This window comes from Protopterus annectens, chromosome 10.part0 (assembly GCF_019279795.1).
Source record: "Protopterus annectens isolate FY-2018-M chromosome 10.part0, PAN1.0, whole genome shotgun sequence".
Classification (NCBI taxonomy): domain Eukaryota; kingdom Metazoa; phylum Chordata; order Ceratodontiformes; family Protopteridae; genus Protopterus; species Protopterus annectens.
This window is the reverse complement of record NC_056744.1, coordinates 957,233,105-957,250,578: the sequence shown is the minus strand read 5'-3', so window position 1 is coordinate 957,250,578 and position 17,474 is coordinate 957,233,105.

The following is a 17,474-nucleotide window of genomic DNA, read 5'->3' as shown; positions in this document are numbered from 1 at the left end:
CTCCGGAAGATGTCTCCTTTAGACCCATCCTGGAATTATTAAAACAGAGAGGTGACTGGCAGTCCAACCCCCCCCCTTTCGACTGAGGAGTCGGTTTACCTGAAGGCCTTTTGATCTCGACCTTCCTCCTCTTGGGTGAGTCCTCCTTCTAATGAGCATATAGACTTAATCTCTAGGAAGGCATGGGAGATCCCAGATTCCATAGAGCCTACTCCTAGAAGGCCAAACAAGTTCATTACTGCCCCTTAGGATAAAGGGTTTCTGACTAAAGGAGTTGCAGTTGATGCCATGGTCATGGCGGCAGCCACTAAAAAGAAGCTATCTCAGACCAGCTCCTCTATCCATCCTCCTAATAAAGAATCTAGGTCTGTGGGTAGATATGGGAAGTGAGTGTTTTAGTCAGCGACCTTTGCCCTTCAGTCTGTGAACTACCTTACCCACTTTACAAGGCTACAGAGGGACCTGTTAAAGGAACTCAGACTCCCTCCAAAGAACTGTAGCTGATTCAGTAGCATAAAAAGTTAATGCCCAACTCGCCACCCTCAGTTCTGTAGTAAACTCTTCCATGAGGTTCATATTGTATACAGCAGATGGAATGAGTAGAGCTGCGGGTTCAGGTATTGCTTTTCGGAGCCAGGCCTGGATACGCCTTTGCGACTTTGCATAGCCTTTCAAGTCTACCTTTGTTAATGCCCCCTTTGATGGCTCCTCCCTTTTTGGGCCAAAAGTGTTGGAAACACTCACCAGGTGTGAACAAGAAGGCAAGAACTTGTCTGCCATTGGAGTATGTTTTACTGCGCCCACCAGACCTTTTCCAAAGAGCCAGAGGGGTAGTGGAAAAATGTGGTTTAGAAAATTCCACAGGTCTTTCCATGACACACAAGGTGAAAGTTCCCCCAGGAGCAGAGGGGGGAACAGTAATGGTAGATGCCACCCTCTTAGCAGAGGAAGCCCACATAATCAGGACTCCAGAGAATCTTACTTTGGGGGGCCTGATTGCTTTCCTCTGGAGGCAGTCAGGGGTCATTTGTCCCTGCACCAAGAAACCTGGCAAAGCATCACAAATGACAGATGGTTGCAGAGTATAATTTCCAGGGGATATGTCATTCCCTTCACCTATCCTGTTCCTATAAACACATCAGTTCCGGACATTCCACCCAGTCAGAAGGAACAGGCAACCTTAGAAATTCAAAAGTTGCTAAACTAAAGAGTCATCCAACAAGTCTCCACAGACCAGAAAGGATCCAGAACTTACTCAAGATTCTTTTTAGTTCCAAAGAAGACAGGAGACTAGAGGCCCATCTTGGATCTCAGCATTCTAAACAGGTCTGTGAAAAAGAGCAAGTTCCAGATGGTAACACCGCAGTTGATACTTCCAGTCTTGGGAAAAGACAATTGGATTTGTTCCATAGACTTTCAGGATGCATATTACCACATTCTAATGAGCAGGCTTCCAGTTTTGAGCTCTGCCATTTGGTCTCACTACAGCCCCCATAGTGTTCACCAAATGCATGGTAGTAGTAGCAGCTCACTTGAGATGCAAAGGATTCTGTGTGTTTCCATATCTGGATGACTGGCTCATCTACAACCTGACCAGGCATCTTCTTCAGAAAGCCAGGGATTACGCCCTTCAACTTTGTACATCCATTGGAATCACCATAAATGATGAAAAATCTGTTCTAGAGCCATGTCAATCCTTGGTTTTCATAGGAGCACAAATAAACACAGTAATCACATCAGCAAAGCTTCCCCAAGAAGGAGTACACTATCTTCTGTGTTATGTAAGGATGCTTATCAGCAAGAGAAAGACTTCTGCGAAACTTGTCCTACAGGTTCTAGGCAAAATGGCTGCTTCAATTATGCTAATACCATTAGCTCAACAACATATATGAGAATCTTCAAGTAGCTACTTTCAACACAGTTGTCTTTTTAGGATCTTCCAGATCTGCACAAGATTATACTAACCAACTCTTGCAAAAGAGACCTTCAGTGTTGGCTCAGCTTTCCCCTAGTCTGTCAAGGCCATCCCTTTTCTCCACCCTCAGCCTCAAGCTACAGTGATCATGGACGTGTCTCAGATAGGGTGGGGGACATTATTTGGGGAACACAGTCCAAGGCACTTGGCAACAACACAAGGACAATTTGCACATAAATGTTATAGAGATGAGAGCAGTACTCCTAGCATTGCAAGCATTTCAGAACTCTCTCCCTCTAGGTACAATAGCAATTCAATCAGACATGTCTGTGGTCTGGTATATAAGCAAACAAAGGGGAACCAGATCTTACCCCTTATGTTGAGAAGTCCTGAGGGTCTGGCAATGGCCAGAGGCCTCCAACCGCTTTCTCATATCAGCGCATATTCCGGGGAAATCCAGCGTGATTGCAGACAAACTGAGCAGAGCCATTCTTTGGCCACACAAGTGCCCCGCAGTCAGAAAGTGGTGGAAGAGATCTTCCGCAAGTGGGACCAGCCTTGCTGCAATCTTTTTGCATCACCCATCAATGCCAAATACAGCAACTACTTTGCCCTGATCTCCCCAGTGGGGGGAGTCACAAAGGGATGCACATGTTCACAATTGGACTCCAGGACTTCTTTATGATTTCCCACCAATACCTCTGATTCCCAAGTTCCTGCAGAAAGCAAGCTTGCTGGAGACCACAGTAATCCTAATTGCCCCCTTTTGTCCTCGACAGATATAGTTCCCCTTTATCAGGCCTCATGTACAGAGGGGACCATGCATCTTGGACCCAGTTCCGGATCAATATATATATATATATATATATATATATATATATATATATATATATATATATATTTATTTATTTTTATTTTTTATTTATTTTACATTTGTTTACCGGGCTAGTCCAACTGGATACATTTCCATTTTCAGCAGAGGCCCGGGGAGAAAAGCTCCACGTTGAAGTTAATACAAACAAAGTCTTTTACATAAAGAAAGTAATTAGTTAGTAAAATACATCAGAAATAAGGTTTATTCTAAATTCTAGTAATTAAAAAATATTAATAAGTAAGCACATTAACTCAAATTTCTTTACAGTACAAGATTGGAGAGATTATACTTTAGTAAAAACATTCAAGAAGAGTTTAATTAAAAGTAAGTGTAAACCATAGAGAGAAGTATATACATTCATAACAGAGGCTAAATACCAAGGGAGAGGTAGAGAAAAACTACTCAAGGGCAAAGAGTAGAAACAGGAGAGAGAAAGGAGATTTAGAGAAAAGTAGTTAGTAGAATCATGAGATTAGTCAGGATTGATGCATGGGCATAGCCAGAATGTTTTTAGATGTTGTTTGAGCTTTTGTTTAAAGAGGAAGGGTGATGAGATAGAAGTTAGAGTGGCTGGTAGACGATTCCAGTATTTACCTATAGTGTTGGCGAAAAGTGAATCACCTGCTATGTTATTGGACTTACTTATCTTGACCAGAAGTTTGTTAGAGGAGCGTAAAGAATTTAGGTTAGAATAAGGAGAAATAAGGTCAGACAGTATAGGAGTATTTTTAGGTTGGTAAAAAATTCTGTGAACAAAAGTAAGTTGGGAGAGTAGTAGTTTATTTTCTAGTTCAAGCCAGTGTAGTTGTTGTAGATTGTGACAGTGGTGAGTTCGAAATGGGTTTCCGGTGGCAAATCTAGCAATGCTATAGTATGCATTTGCTAGTTTAGTAAGGTTATTTTTCTTTAGGTTTGTGTATATGGATGAGGCATAAAGAAGAGTAGAAATAAGATGAGAGTGTGCAAGTGTGATTTTTGCTTGTGGAGTAAAGAAGGTTTTAATTATATATAAGGAGCCAAGCTTTCTATTAACAGTTTTAATAGTGTTATTAATATGATTATCAAAAGTGAGGTTATTGTCAATTAAAATACCCAATAGCTTAGTGGTAGAGTCAGGGGCTATATGTGTGCCATTGTTGGATGTAATTGTGAAGTCTAAGAGGGGAGACTTAATATTAGGCCTGAAGAGTAGGAGTTTGGTTTTTTTAGCATTCAAAAGGAGGCAGCGTTTCAAGAACCATGCCTCAACTGTGCTAAATACATTCTGTGTGAGGGTTAGTAGTTCAAGGGAAGAGTTTGCAGAGCATATGAGTGTGGAGTCGTCTGCATATTGAATACAAGTAGCTTGAGGTATTGCTGCATGTAAGTCATTTATGAATAAAGAGAAGAGGAGAGGTCCTAGGATGGACCCCTGTGGTACTCCAAGAGAGACTGGCAGAAGGGATGAAAGAGTATTATCCCAGAGAACTGCCTGTTGCCTGTTATTAAGGTAGGAAGTGAACCATTGAATAGCTTTGGTATCTAGAGAGAGGGATTCAAGGGTTTCTATGAGCATATTATGGTTTACCATGTCAAAGGCTTTTGACAGGTCTATAAAGAGTGCAGATGACAGAATATTATTTCTGTTTATACATTCAGTAAAAGATAGGAGAGCTGTTTTAGTACTATGAAATGGCCTAAAGCCGTGTTGACAGTTGGCTAGTAGGTTATATTGAGTAAGGTGGTGCATTAGCTGATGATGAATACATTTGTCCATGATTTTTGCTAAGGGAGATAAGAGTGCAATAGGTCTATAGTTAGAATAGTCATTTGAGCTACCACCTTTGTGTAAAGGAATTATGTGGGAAATTTTCCAGATAACAGGTATGGTACCCTCACTGATGGTTCTATTAATAATGAGAGATATGGGATAGGCAACTTCTTCAGCTGCTTTTTGAAGGTATTCAGATGGTAACTGATCAGCAGAGGGGGTACAAGGTTTGAGTTTTTGGATGAGTTTAAGGATGTAAGAAGTAGAGATGGGTTGTAGTTGGAATATAGGGAGATTAGTAGATGTGCCAGCATGAATATTTGCTTTGTCTATAGTAAGATGACTAGCTAGTGAATTAATGGTGTCTGTGAAAAAGGAGTTAAAGGCATTGGCAGTTTGATGTGAGGTATTCTTTTCGGTCCCAGAAGGTGAAGGTGTAGTAGAATGGCCTGGGTGTAGGAGTGAATTTAGGGTTGACCAGAACCTTTTGGGGTTGTTATGATGAGTTTGGTGTAGTTTACAATAGTAGTTCTTTTTATGTGTAAGAACAGCTTTTTAGTGCTATTTCTTAACTGTCTAAAGGCTTGTTGGTCTGAGGTTGTTTTGTACATCTCCATTTAGCCCAAGCTTTGTTCCTAAGTAATATTTTCTGTTTTGTCTCTTTGGACAGCCAGGGGGCAGGTTTAGATTTAATTCTGATAGATTGTTTTGGAGCATGTTGGTCAACTATCGATAGGAATTTGGTATTGAAATATGTGATGGCATCTTCCAGTGTTAGGGTTTTTAGAAGATCCCATTTACAGGCTTTTAATTCATTTTTGAATGATGATAGGTTGAAGTGTTTCTTGTTACGTAAAACCCTGTAGGTAGGAATGTGATTAATGTCACTCTTTTGTCTTATGATGTAAGTTAAGGAATGATCACTTACATCATCAGGCAAAGTTCCTGTTGTATATGTTTGTTGCTGTTTGTTAATAAGAATCCAATCTAAAATACTTTCTTTGTTATTGGGTTTATTAATTCTTGTGGGATTAGAGATTAGCTGAGTAAAGCCATGTAGATTAATGTGAGATGAAGAATTATTTGTATTAGTAGAGGACCAATCACAGTTAAAGTCTCCTAAAATTATAGTTTCTTGTGGGTAGGAAGAGGATATCCAACTTAAGATATTCTCAATTGTAGTGTAATTATTGCCAGGGGGTAGGTAGATACAGATTATATAAATAGATTTTTTAGGGTTAAGTTGTAGTTTAGAGGTAAGGATCTCAGCTTTAACATCTTTTGGAGGGTCAGAGGGTTGTGCAGTGATTTCTAGTCCATTTTTAAATAGAAGTGCAACTCCTCTGCCCTTCCGTTGCATGCGGCCCATTCTCAATATGTTATATCCAGGGGGAAGTATTGCATTATCTTTAGTACTAGGTTTTAGCCATGTTTCAGTGAGACAGAGAATATCAAAGGAGTGAGTATCAAGGAGAGCATGGAGATGAGCAATCTTATTGTTAATACTGCGGATATTGAGGTGTCCTATGAGTAAGGCATTAGAGACAGTGGTAAGAACAGAGGGGATAGTGTATGAGGTATTGTGAGGTAAATTAGTGGAGTTGTCAGTTGGTCCAGGATTGGGATGTATGTCACCATCACTAAGAGTTGGTGTTTTTAGTTCAAATGATGGTTTGCAGGAGAAGTTGGTTAGGTATTTGATCCTCCTTATGTTTTGGTTATTGAAGTTAATGTGTGTAAGTCTATGGTATTTGGATAATAGGTAGCTGGGGGTACATGTGATGTTTAAATGAATATGGGTTTGGATAGGATGTTGGAAGGCTGTTTGTCTACGACAGTAACTAAAGTGGTAATAGTTAGGTGTTTCATAAGAAGTTAGGAGATAGATGGTGACTAAGCCTAGGGAGCATAAATATATGAATGTTAGTTTGGTTAGCGTAGTTTTAGATATTAGAGACATATTGCTGAAAAGAGTTATAAAGCCTTTGGATATAGTTAATATTTACAAAAAGGAAACAGGTTAAAGTAAAGGAAAGGTATAGTGTAGTTGAGAGCAGTAATTAAGTGAATAAGGGGAGGGTAGGTGTAGAGAGAAGGATAATATAAAATAAGTTAGGAAGGATAAGGTGGTGATGTAGTAAGAGGGAGGTTAAAGAATGTAGAAGGGAAGGGAGTGAAGTTAAACTAATAGGCAGTTACAAGAAATAGGAGGGCTCAGGGAGTGAGTGTGGTTAGGGAGGTATAAGTGTGAGAGCACCTGGGGTGGGTGGGATATGGGGGTAGGGTGGGGGAGCGAAGCGGGGCAGAACCAGTCAGTGGTTCGTTCGGAGCCTATCAGACCTTCCAGGGAGCTTATTGCCAAAGTAAGTCAGTCAGATAAGAAGCTGCTTAGTAAGGAAGGTTAATGGCAGTAAATGTGAAACAAATCAGTTTACAATTTAGTTTAGACAAAGTCCAGTTTTCAAATTACTCTGTAACCCAGTGTCTGTTATAAGCATTTGTAAAGGATAAAATTCAGTTGCAAAAAGAGTTAGCGAGGCAGAGATAATTAACAATCTTCAGCAGACTATAGGAAGCTTCAGACACTGAATTGTGCTGCCATCTAGTGGCATAAGAGAGTAAAGACCTCAACGTTTGGTTAGCAAGGGGGTTATATTATAAGGGAGGTAAGATGGCTTAGGTAAGTTCCGCTAGTGTGCTGGCCCAGCTCAGACAAGGTCTTAGCAATTGTAAATGGAAAAAATAGAAACACATACATAAAGTTCCGTAAGGGCTCTCAGTTATAGACAAGCTGAGAATATAGCGATGCGTCCAAGGTTTCACACTTTAGGAAGCTGCGATGTAGCTTCTTTAAATACTAAGTTACTTTTGGGATGCCCAACAGCAGAGGGGGACAACCTGATAAGCAGCACTTGGTTTCAAGATAAAGTTCCGTAAGGGCTCTCAGTTATAGACAAGCTGAGAATATAGCGATGCGTCCAAGGTTTCACACTTTAGGAAGCTGCGATGTAGCTTCTTTAAATACTAAGTTACTTTTGGGACGCCCAACAGCAGAGGGGGACAACCCGATAAGCAGCACTTGGTTTCAAGATAAAGTTCCGTAAGGGCTCTCAGTTATAGACAAGCTGAGAATATAGTGTGAAAGGATCTGTGTGATATATATAAAGGAATATTTTTTATTTTTTTGTAGATTTTTTTCTGTTTTCTGAGCTTCACTGAGCAATTTCTGTACTTGTGTGCAATGTATTTTCTGTGATAGTTTCTGTGTACTGATTCGTACTCTTGATGCCTCTTTCATATAATCTAAAATGCAGTATTTGTGAGCTTCAGTTTTGTGCCAGTGTGCAATTATATGCATCATCTTGCTTGCTTATGGCCTCATGGTGGCTGCTGTTTCTGTGCACTGCTTCATTTTTGTCCTATACATCCCTATAGTACTTTTTATTTGAGACACGTTTTGAATGACATACATAGCCCGCCTTACCTTTCATTACCTGTGTTTACTGACATTGTTTTGTACACTTCATGCAACTCTCTGGGTACTTACATTACTGTTGTAGTCGCATTTGGTTTTGACATTATTTCAGTTCTTTAACTTGTCAGTGATGGTTTGACAAAAATCTGGTTAAATCTACATTGGTCAGAACTCGTACCAAATAAAACAAATCATTTGAAGAAGCTGCAATCATTCTTTCATGGGAGCAATATCTCTTCCACCCTTCTGACACATTCGTCAGTAGAACTTCTTCCTAGCCTACACAATCTCAAACTGACAGCTTTGGTGCTCCACTTCTCATGATAGCCAGGTTTCCAATGCTTTCTTCTTCAGTGAAACACATTTTGCTTTCTTCCCAACTAGAACTCTACTTGGAAACTGTACAAGAGTAAATGGCAAATATGTGTGGCCTGGTCTAATATTAATCACACAGATCCTTTCATAGCACCTTTGCATTTTATTCTGGAATGTTTAGCCAAATTATTCAATGAGGGAGCTGCTGCAGTTACTATTAGGGTTCAATTAGCAGCGATCTCTAATTTTCACATAGGAAGATAATGGTAATGCTGTAATTTCAAACAGACTTTGTAAAGCATTCCTCAGAGGTACTTCCTTAATTTGCCTTCCGTACAGATACCCTATTCCATCTTGGGACTTGAATTTTGTACTGTCAAAGCTTATTTACCCACCTTTTGAACCTTCTGCTACATGTGATTTGAAATACTTATCATGGAAAATGCTTCTTTTAGTTGCTATAACTTCAGCAAGAAGAGTTTCTCAGTTACAGGCCCTATCCTCTAAACATCAATACATAATTTTTCATAAAGATAGTCTATCTGACAATGAACCCTTCCTTTTTACCTAAGATGGTTTCAGAAACTAACCTCAACCAGTCTGTTGAATTACCAGTATTCTTTCCAAACTTTCAAAACAAGGGAGAGTACACTCTCCACCTTTTAGATGTTCATAGACAATTATGTTTCTATTTGCACAGAATATCACAATTCAGGAAGTCAGATCAGCTCTTTATCTCATATTCAAACATTAAAAAGGCCAGCCACTTTATAAGGTAACACTATCCAATTGGCTATCACAATGTATATCTTTCATATACAATTCTAATGAAAAGACTAACTCTATCCTTATTAGAGCTCATTCTACCAGGTCGATTGTTACTTCAGCGGCATTCCAAGCTAGATTGCCCTTAGTATCTGTGCTGCGACAACATGGGATAAGCCACATACCTTTATTACTCACTACAAGTTGGATTTGGGCTCTAGGAGTAGAGCATCCTTTGGTTCTATGATTCTGAGCAATATTTTCTCATGAGCCACTCAGGAATTAGTTTACTAGGTACGCGGTCCCATCAGTGAGAATAAAGACGAGATTGACAACATCACATAAAGAAGTCATTTACTTACCATAATGTCCAAACCAGGAGTTTGGAAAAGGCAGTCGCCAACCACGAAGTAGTAATCCACAAAGTTTTATTAACGCTGACAACACACAATGCGTTTTCGTCCTCAGACTTCATCAGATAGCACAGTCCACAAAAATACACATGCTTATATAACTCCTCACATTAAATAATTAACTAACTAACCAATAAAATCTTTGCATAAATTAATGGAATAAATATGCAAGGACAAATACAACTTAAAAACATAATATGGCAATAACTTACCATAATGTTCCATGTGTGTTGTCCATATCGTCTTTTATTCTCACAACCCACCCAATGAGACAGTCAATACTTTTAATACCTTAAATACCTTATAAACAGCCCCCAGCTGGTAGACTGAGTAGCTTTGGATCCTTATAGGACTCTACAGCCTCGGAGGGTATGTCTTGTGTAATGTGTTTGTTACATATTCTTTGTAGTGTGTACTTCTAGTAACTGCTGGAGGGCAAACAAGATCTGAGGTTATAGAACAGGTGCATTATGGGTAAGGAAAAATGCTCACAAGCTTGGCTGAGGACCTTGAGCTTATGTAAAGGCCGAGATGGATTCAACGGATCACATCAGACCCCCTCCATCAGTGAGAATAAAGGACAAGATGGACAACACACATAGAATGTTATGGTAAGTACATAACTTCTTTGTTGCATATTAGGGTGGCTTAGGGACAGTTAGTAAACATGATCTGAGGGAATTCCAACAGGTGGGAGGAATTGTGGTTAGGGGCGGAGTCAGAGCTATCGGATTCAAAGCTTTGGTATAAGGCACCGAGGTCGGACCTGACTGCATCCAGCAACCCACACATTGAACCTGATGAAAAGAAGACAACACGCATCTGTTGTTATGGTGTGTACATAACTTTCGCTGTTTTTTTTTTTTATCTATGTTAACTTATTTTCTACTCAAATTGCATAATTCTGTATAAAGGTGCAGGTTATAGGGAGTTTTAAGTTTAAGCCATTTTTTCCAAGCTTTGTTTCTATTAGACATAGTTATTTCTGCGTAGTGTGCCATGGTGCATGGTTAATTTTCACACTTGGTTTTGTATAATGGGGCTTGGCTGTTTATAAGGAATTTAAGGTATTAAAAGTATTGACTGTCTCATTGAGGGGAAGAGATTTTAGGACAGGCCAATTAAAGGCTTTCAATGTATTGATGAAGTAATCTTCAATGAATGTAGAAAGTTGTTTTTTTTTTAAGTTGACGAGTGTGGTTATAAGCAGTGAAAATGGGCACAATCCACTAAATTTAATGGTGGAAATTCAAGTGAACTTGTAATTAATCCAGCATTCCTGTTACTTAATCTGCCTTTATGATGTCTTTGTCAATGGGATCTCATGTTTCTTTTGAGAAAGCTTTTCTGTTGTGACTGTATTATGTTCTTGGATAGTGGATGCACCTTGTATTTTGGCTTCTCACCATTATCATCTATCCATTTTTAAGCTTTCAAAGGTTTTCTGTATGAGGGAAAATCTGTTGTCAGTCCTACTACATCTTTTGTATACACTGTTTGTCTACAGGCTTCTCTTGTTCCGCCTTCATTTCATTCTGCACTTTTCTTCACATTGCTTTTTAGTGAAGTTTCAATGACAGTCCAGTAAATGAAACAGGCAATCATAAGCTTTTTTTTTTAACTTCAGCAAAGTTTTGCAACCATAGATTTAGTTATTGCAACTTAGGAGTGTAAGGATCTTGTTCCCTGGAAATAAAGCTTCATTTAAATCATGTTAAATTATTCAGACTTCCTGGATCAAGTGTCACTGAAAAATCAGTTTGAATTAACGAGCCTCCTTTTTCACTCCTTCAGAATCATTTGTTTAACTTCATTCTCCTCAATGGTAGGAATTTTGACCCCCCCCCCATTTGGACTTAGTAAATATGCAAACTTATTTTTTCTTAATTTTGGGTGATTCAGCCTTTTTGCCTTCACACACCTTTAGTGTCAGTATTCACAAACCCCATTTCTTCCTACATTCGAATCTTTTCACTTCTTTAGTTTTCTAGCACAATTTCTGATGTCAGTTCTGTTGTTACTATCCCTACCAACTTGCTGTGAGCATTGTCCCTTGATAGCTCTACCTCACTTGAAACACTTGTTCATAAGCAGTCAGATCTTGCTTTCTGCAGCGGACACTGGTGTGGGACCCTCCATAAAAGAATTCTGGACATAGCCAAAAATAATGTATGGACAAAATCAGGGACAGTTTTTGAATATTACCGTAATTCAGATAAAAATTCAACAGCACAACATGTTATGCATCATCATGTATTGTCTGAAAAATAAAAAGAATGAAACTCGCTTGGTATGATTCCCTTATCTGTAATCCTCCGTGGTTTATCAGAAAATCAAGTACAGGGCAAACAAAATGAGAGAAAAAGAGAGAGGTTTTGCAAAATCAGGGACATTTAAGAGATATGCCTCGATGCATACCTGTTGATGTTTTGGTCAAGAATTCTGGACATAGCCAAAATTTTTATTTTATTTATTTTATTTTATTTTACATTTGTTTACTGGGCTAGTCCAACTGGATATATGTCCATTTTCAGTAGAGGCCCGGGGAATTAAGCTCCAAACTAGGACAATGAAATTAACACAATAACATCTAAGGATATATGAGTTAGATAAAAACTATTAACAGGATGTATAACAGGTTATCACAGTAAAATGTACAGTGCAGAATACATGCATAACAAAGGATGCAAGTACAATCTAAACTGACAGTGCAGAATACAGGCATAATAAAGGAATGTAAATGCAATCAAGGTAGTCAAGAGATAATTAGTAACATAGTTTAAAAAAGGAAGGAGTTGCTTTTAATGATTAGATGGGTTAGGAAGAGTAGAGTATATAGAGACACTTAGACTAGTCAGGTTTAGGGCATGGGCATAACCAGTGTGTTTTGAGGAATACTTTCAATTTGTTTTTGAAACAGGATAGTGAGGGAAGTGTGGAGAGTTCATTTGGAAGGAGGTTCCAGGCTTTTCCAACTATATTAGAAAAAAGGGAGTCACCAGCTTTATTGTTTGTTTTAGTAGTATGTACTAGAAGTTTCTGAGAAGACCTTAAAGATTGCAGGTTTTTATAGGGAGTGATTAATGTGGAGAGAATAGGTGTTTTGGAAGGTTTGTAAAGAGTGCTGTGGGCTATAGTTAGCTGATGAAATTTAATTCGATTTTGTAGTTCAAGCCATCCTAGCTGCTTTAAATTAAGGCAGTGATGGGTTCTAAATGGGTTTCCTGTTGCAAATCTGGCAATATTATTGTAGGACATTTCCAATTTATTAAGATTATTTTTAGATAGGTTAGTAAAAATAGGTGAGGAGTAAAAGAAGAGAAGAGATTAGATGAGTGTGTGCTATAGTGGTTCGAGCTGAAGGTAGGAGAAAGGATTTTATCCTATAGAGAGAACCTAGCTTTTTGTTTACAGTTTTTATAGTATTGTTAATATGGATGTCAAAGTTCAGATTATTGTCAATGGTGACTCCTAATAGTTTGGTGGATGGTTCAGGGGATATAATGGTTTTATTGGTAGAGTTAACTGAGAAATCCAATGGAGGTGATTTCTTAGTAGGAGAGTAAATGAGGAGTTTAGTCTTTTTGGGGTTTAGGAGAAGGCATCTATGTGTGAACCATTGCTCAACTGTGTTAAATACTTGTTGGGTAAGATAGAGAAGTTCAGAAGGGGAGGGGGCTGAGCATATCAATGTAGAGTCATCTGCATATTGTATGCATGTAGCTTGGGGATGGTAAGGTGAAGGTCATTGATAAATATGGAAAAAAGTAGAGGTCCAAGGATGGACCCCTGAGGGACTCCAAGGTTGAAGGGTAGGTAAGTAGAGAGAGACTTGTGCCATATTACAGCCTGTTGTCTTTTATCCAGGTAGGACTGGAACCACTTTATGGAGGATGTATCCAGTAACAGGGATTTCAGTATAGTGATGAGAATTTGGTGATTTACCATGTCAAAAGCTTTAGACAGGTCAATGAATAGAGCAGAAGAGAGTTTGTTAAGGTTGTGGTTGTTGTTAATATAATCTGTGAAGGAAAGAAGGGCAGTAGTAGTGCTATGTGAGGGTCTAAAACCATGTTGACAGTTGGCTAGTAGGTTATTATGTATTAGATGGTCAAGTAATTGTCTGTGAATGCATTTTTCCATTATCTTTGCCAGAGGTGAGAGGCGGGCAATAGGGTGGTAATTGGAGAGTTCAGTGGATTGTCCTCCTTTGTGGAGGGGGATAATATGGGATATTTTACATAAACTGGGGATATGACTTTCAGTAATAGTTCTATTGATCAGGATAGAAATGGGATAGGCAATAGCTCTGGTGGATTGTTGTAGGAATTCAGCAGATAGTTGGTCTGCTGAGGGGGAGCATGGTTTCAGTTTCTGTAGAAGAGTTAGAATATATGATGTTGGGATGGGTTGAAAATGAAAAGTAGGGGGTAAGGTTGATTCTTTGGAAGGTAGAGTGAAGTTGTTAGTGATAGCTGACTAGCTAATGTTTGTATAGCATCAGTAAAAAGGTGTTAAAAGCATTAGCTATATTCATTGGTGATTTGTGTTCAGTATTTTGAGGGTTTGGAGTAGTGGATTGCCCTGGGTGGAGTAGTTGGTTGATACTAGACTAAATTGGATTGAGTATTCATTATTTGGATGGATATTTGGTTCTTTGTAGGTAGAAGATAGAAATATATTGGGTGGAGAAGAGAGAGTGAGTAGAGTATGGTGAGATGGGAGGCGAGTAGTGAGAGGGAAATGTTTGTGGAGTTAGGTAATAGGAGAGTTTGTAGACAGAAAAGATAGAGGGATGAGGGATTGAGAAGAGGAAAAAGTGGGATTACGAGGTAATATTAGAGAGTACAGGTGAAAGGATGAGGTGTGGTTAGAAGGTAATGGAAAGGGGAAGGGGTGTGGTTGGAGAGTAACAGGAAGAGGAAGAGGTGTGGTTTAGGAAGTATAAAGGCAGGACTCCTGAAAGTGGGTGGGAATTGGGGGTAGGGAGGGGAGCGGAGTGAGCCCGCAGGGCGAAAGGAGCGGGTAGAAACAGATACTGAAGCAGTTAATGAAAAACAATCAGCTAGGCTAGTTCTAGTGATAGAATGGAAAAGAATAGGGGCTAGAAAGTGTCTGTAATATGTATATGTGCAGGGGAAAGGAAAAAAAGAAAAGGGAGAGAGGAGTGGGGAGGTGTCAGTGGACAGTAAAATAAAAGGAAAAAGCAAAAGAGGCAGCTAATAGCACTTTGGGGACTACTGAATTTAAGAAATGGGGTAAGGTGTTGATAAAGAGAAAAAAGGGTAAGAGTAGAAAAGTCTGGAATTAGTGTGCCATCTAGTGGGCAAGTCTAGTATAGCTAGTTAGATTGAGAGGGAGTGACAATGGTAGGCTACAGATAGGAAAGTGGGAATAAAAAGAAAAAAAAACAAGGGGGGCTCTATACAGGTGGGAGGGAAGAGATAGTGAAAGGTTATGTAGAGGGGGAAAGCAAGGGCTGCTGGCTGTCCTAGCTCAGTCCTGGGTATGACATGTAAAATATGGTACAGTCAATAGAAGGTCTTTCTTGTTGGAATTAGTCATCAGACATACTTTACTGTTTTCCTTGATAGGGTATTGTAGAATTACCATGCAATGAGGTGACCCGCTGATATTTAGAGAGGGTTCTTAGCTTCCTGCTGACTAGCACTAGAAGCCTGGGATGAGTAGAGTATCTTTAGGAGGCAAGAGAGACAAGATAGAGGATAAGAGACATAGATAATAAAGCAAGACAGAACTTCTAAAATAGCAGTAATCAAACCCTGACACAATTCTTGCAGTATCCAATGTACATTTAAAAAAAAAAACATATGCATAGTGAGATTAACAGTCATATGCAGGAACATAAGAGCTGGTTAGCAGTGAAGCATATTAAGTCTTTGTTATCAGTAATGCAAGATTATATGATGCAGCACTTGTGTATCCCTTTTATATAACAATATAAGTATTAGCAGCAGTTAAAAAATAAAATAAATTCTGTTGTAGTTGGCAGCAGCACATAAACTAGTTAAATCAGAGTTTATAAAAACCAGTAAGGACTTTGCCAGCAGCAATGTAAGACATTATGGAGCAGTAGTTATTAACCAGTAAATATATAAAGCAGTTAAAGCAATTCTGCTCTATACAACACATTAGAAAAACTAATTACATCAGAGTTTGTAAATACTTATGGACGCTTGCCAGCAGCAATATATGGCAACTTTAAAACATTACATAAGCAGCCCCTTTTATTAGCATTGTTGGAGGGAGGGCATATATATTCCTAGCCCTTTATTATTCACTATGTGCAAGTTGTGTATTTAAGGGCCCTTTACTGGCTTCTAAGGGAGGATGAGAATAATAGAAAAATTCACCTGGTATGGGTAAGCGCTCAGGGGGCGTTGCAGTAGCCTTGTTTTGTATGATAATGAAGTAACATTCTGAGAAAAAGGAGTACAAAATACATCCGATGTCTGGCTTCTGAGTGAGGACTTAGATATGTCTAAAAGGTCCTCAGGTAAAGAAAAAGCGCTTAGGTGGTGCTGTAATTTAACTGTCGGTACTTATTAGTGTGTTATAAAGGACCTTAAGGCACTTAATATTATGATATAAAGAATTGGCTCTCACAGAGCGGATTGGTTTTTAAAGCCATTCCCTACCTTCTGGGGTGGAGTTAGACTTGTTACTGTATCCACTGGAGGGGTAGGTGCTTAGGAGGTCTGTATCAAACCTTATTGCAAAGTTGTGCGCCCAATAGCATATGGGCACGCTAAAGAGCTACTATTGTTCTGCAGCCGTTTAGTATCTATTAATAGAAGTGTTGTACAGTTTTAAGATAAAAGTAAAAGTAAAGGAAAAAAAGAAAGCAGTCATCACCAAGACATCTCTGAGAGCTGGGTTTATTGGGGATATTGCCGATTCCGGCGTACTATTAATCCGGTAGCAAAAAGCTCTAGATCTACACAAGGTTTCAGTCAGTGTAGAAATGCTGGATGGAGCTCTTTTAGCCTACCTTGTCTTATACAACCCCTGAGAGATTAGAGGTGGTTCTGGCCCTGTTCAGATAAGAATAATCGGCTTAATTAGATGCACGGTTGATTCGTGGGTGGGCAGCTATGTGTCTGGTACTCAGCCGCAAATATATAGTATGGTCTAAAGAAGGCGCGAAATAGACGCCTTAACTGATTGTACCTTAATCCTTATACATACAGCCTTTAATCCACAAACAGTAGGCGTGATTCACTTATGATATTCGCTAAGGGCATAAGCATAGATATGGTGCCTATTTCCAGGCGCGAGTAAAACGCCTTTTGAATTAAAGATTACAGTAGCAGTGTACCCTTACAACATAGGCATAAGTTCTGGGCATATTGAAATGGCGGGAACTAGTCGCATCAATTGTAAACTACCTGTGTTTGTATTAATTCCTTGGAGCACATTATGAGCTGTTAAGCGGCTTAATTAAAGAAAACACCGTAGCAATATTCCTTCACAGTCAGACCATCAAAGTAAAGCAGCTAAGTAGGCACACAAAATAACCACAAAAAAGAAAAAAAACATGCCTAGAAAGCGATCATGGCAGCAACAGGGCCAATACAGTTAAATTAAACACACTAATCAGGTATATGAATGATAAAACACCGAGCAATATTCAATATAATGACAACAGACAATTTTAACAAAAAAAAAAAAAGATCACATACCACAGAGGTTGACGCTGGGCCAGGAGCAGAGAGCAGCCGGGGCTTATCCCAAGTCCTAAAGGAAGTGCCCACACTAAACCCAGGGAATTTATGGGAGTACAAAAGAGTAGAAAGGGAAGGGGAGGGCAAAAAGGGGAAGAATAGGTTAAAGTAGAAGGGGCAAGAGGCAACCGACTGCAGAAGAGGCAGTGGTTAGAGTCTAGCTTTAGTCAAGTTAGGAAAAGTGAAGAGAGGTGAGAAATAGTATTGGAAATATGACAGAGT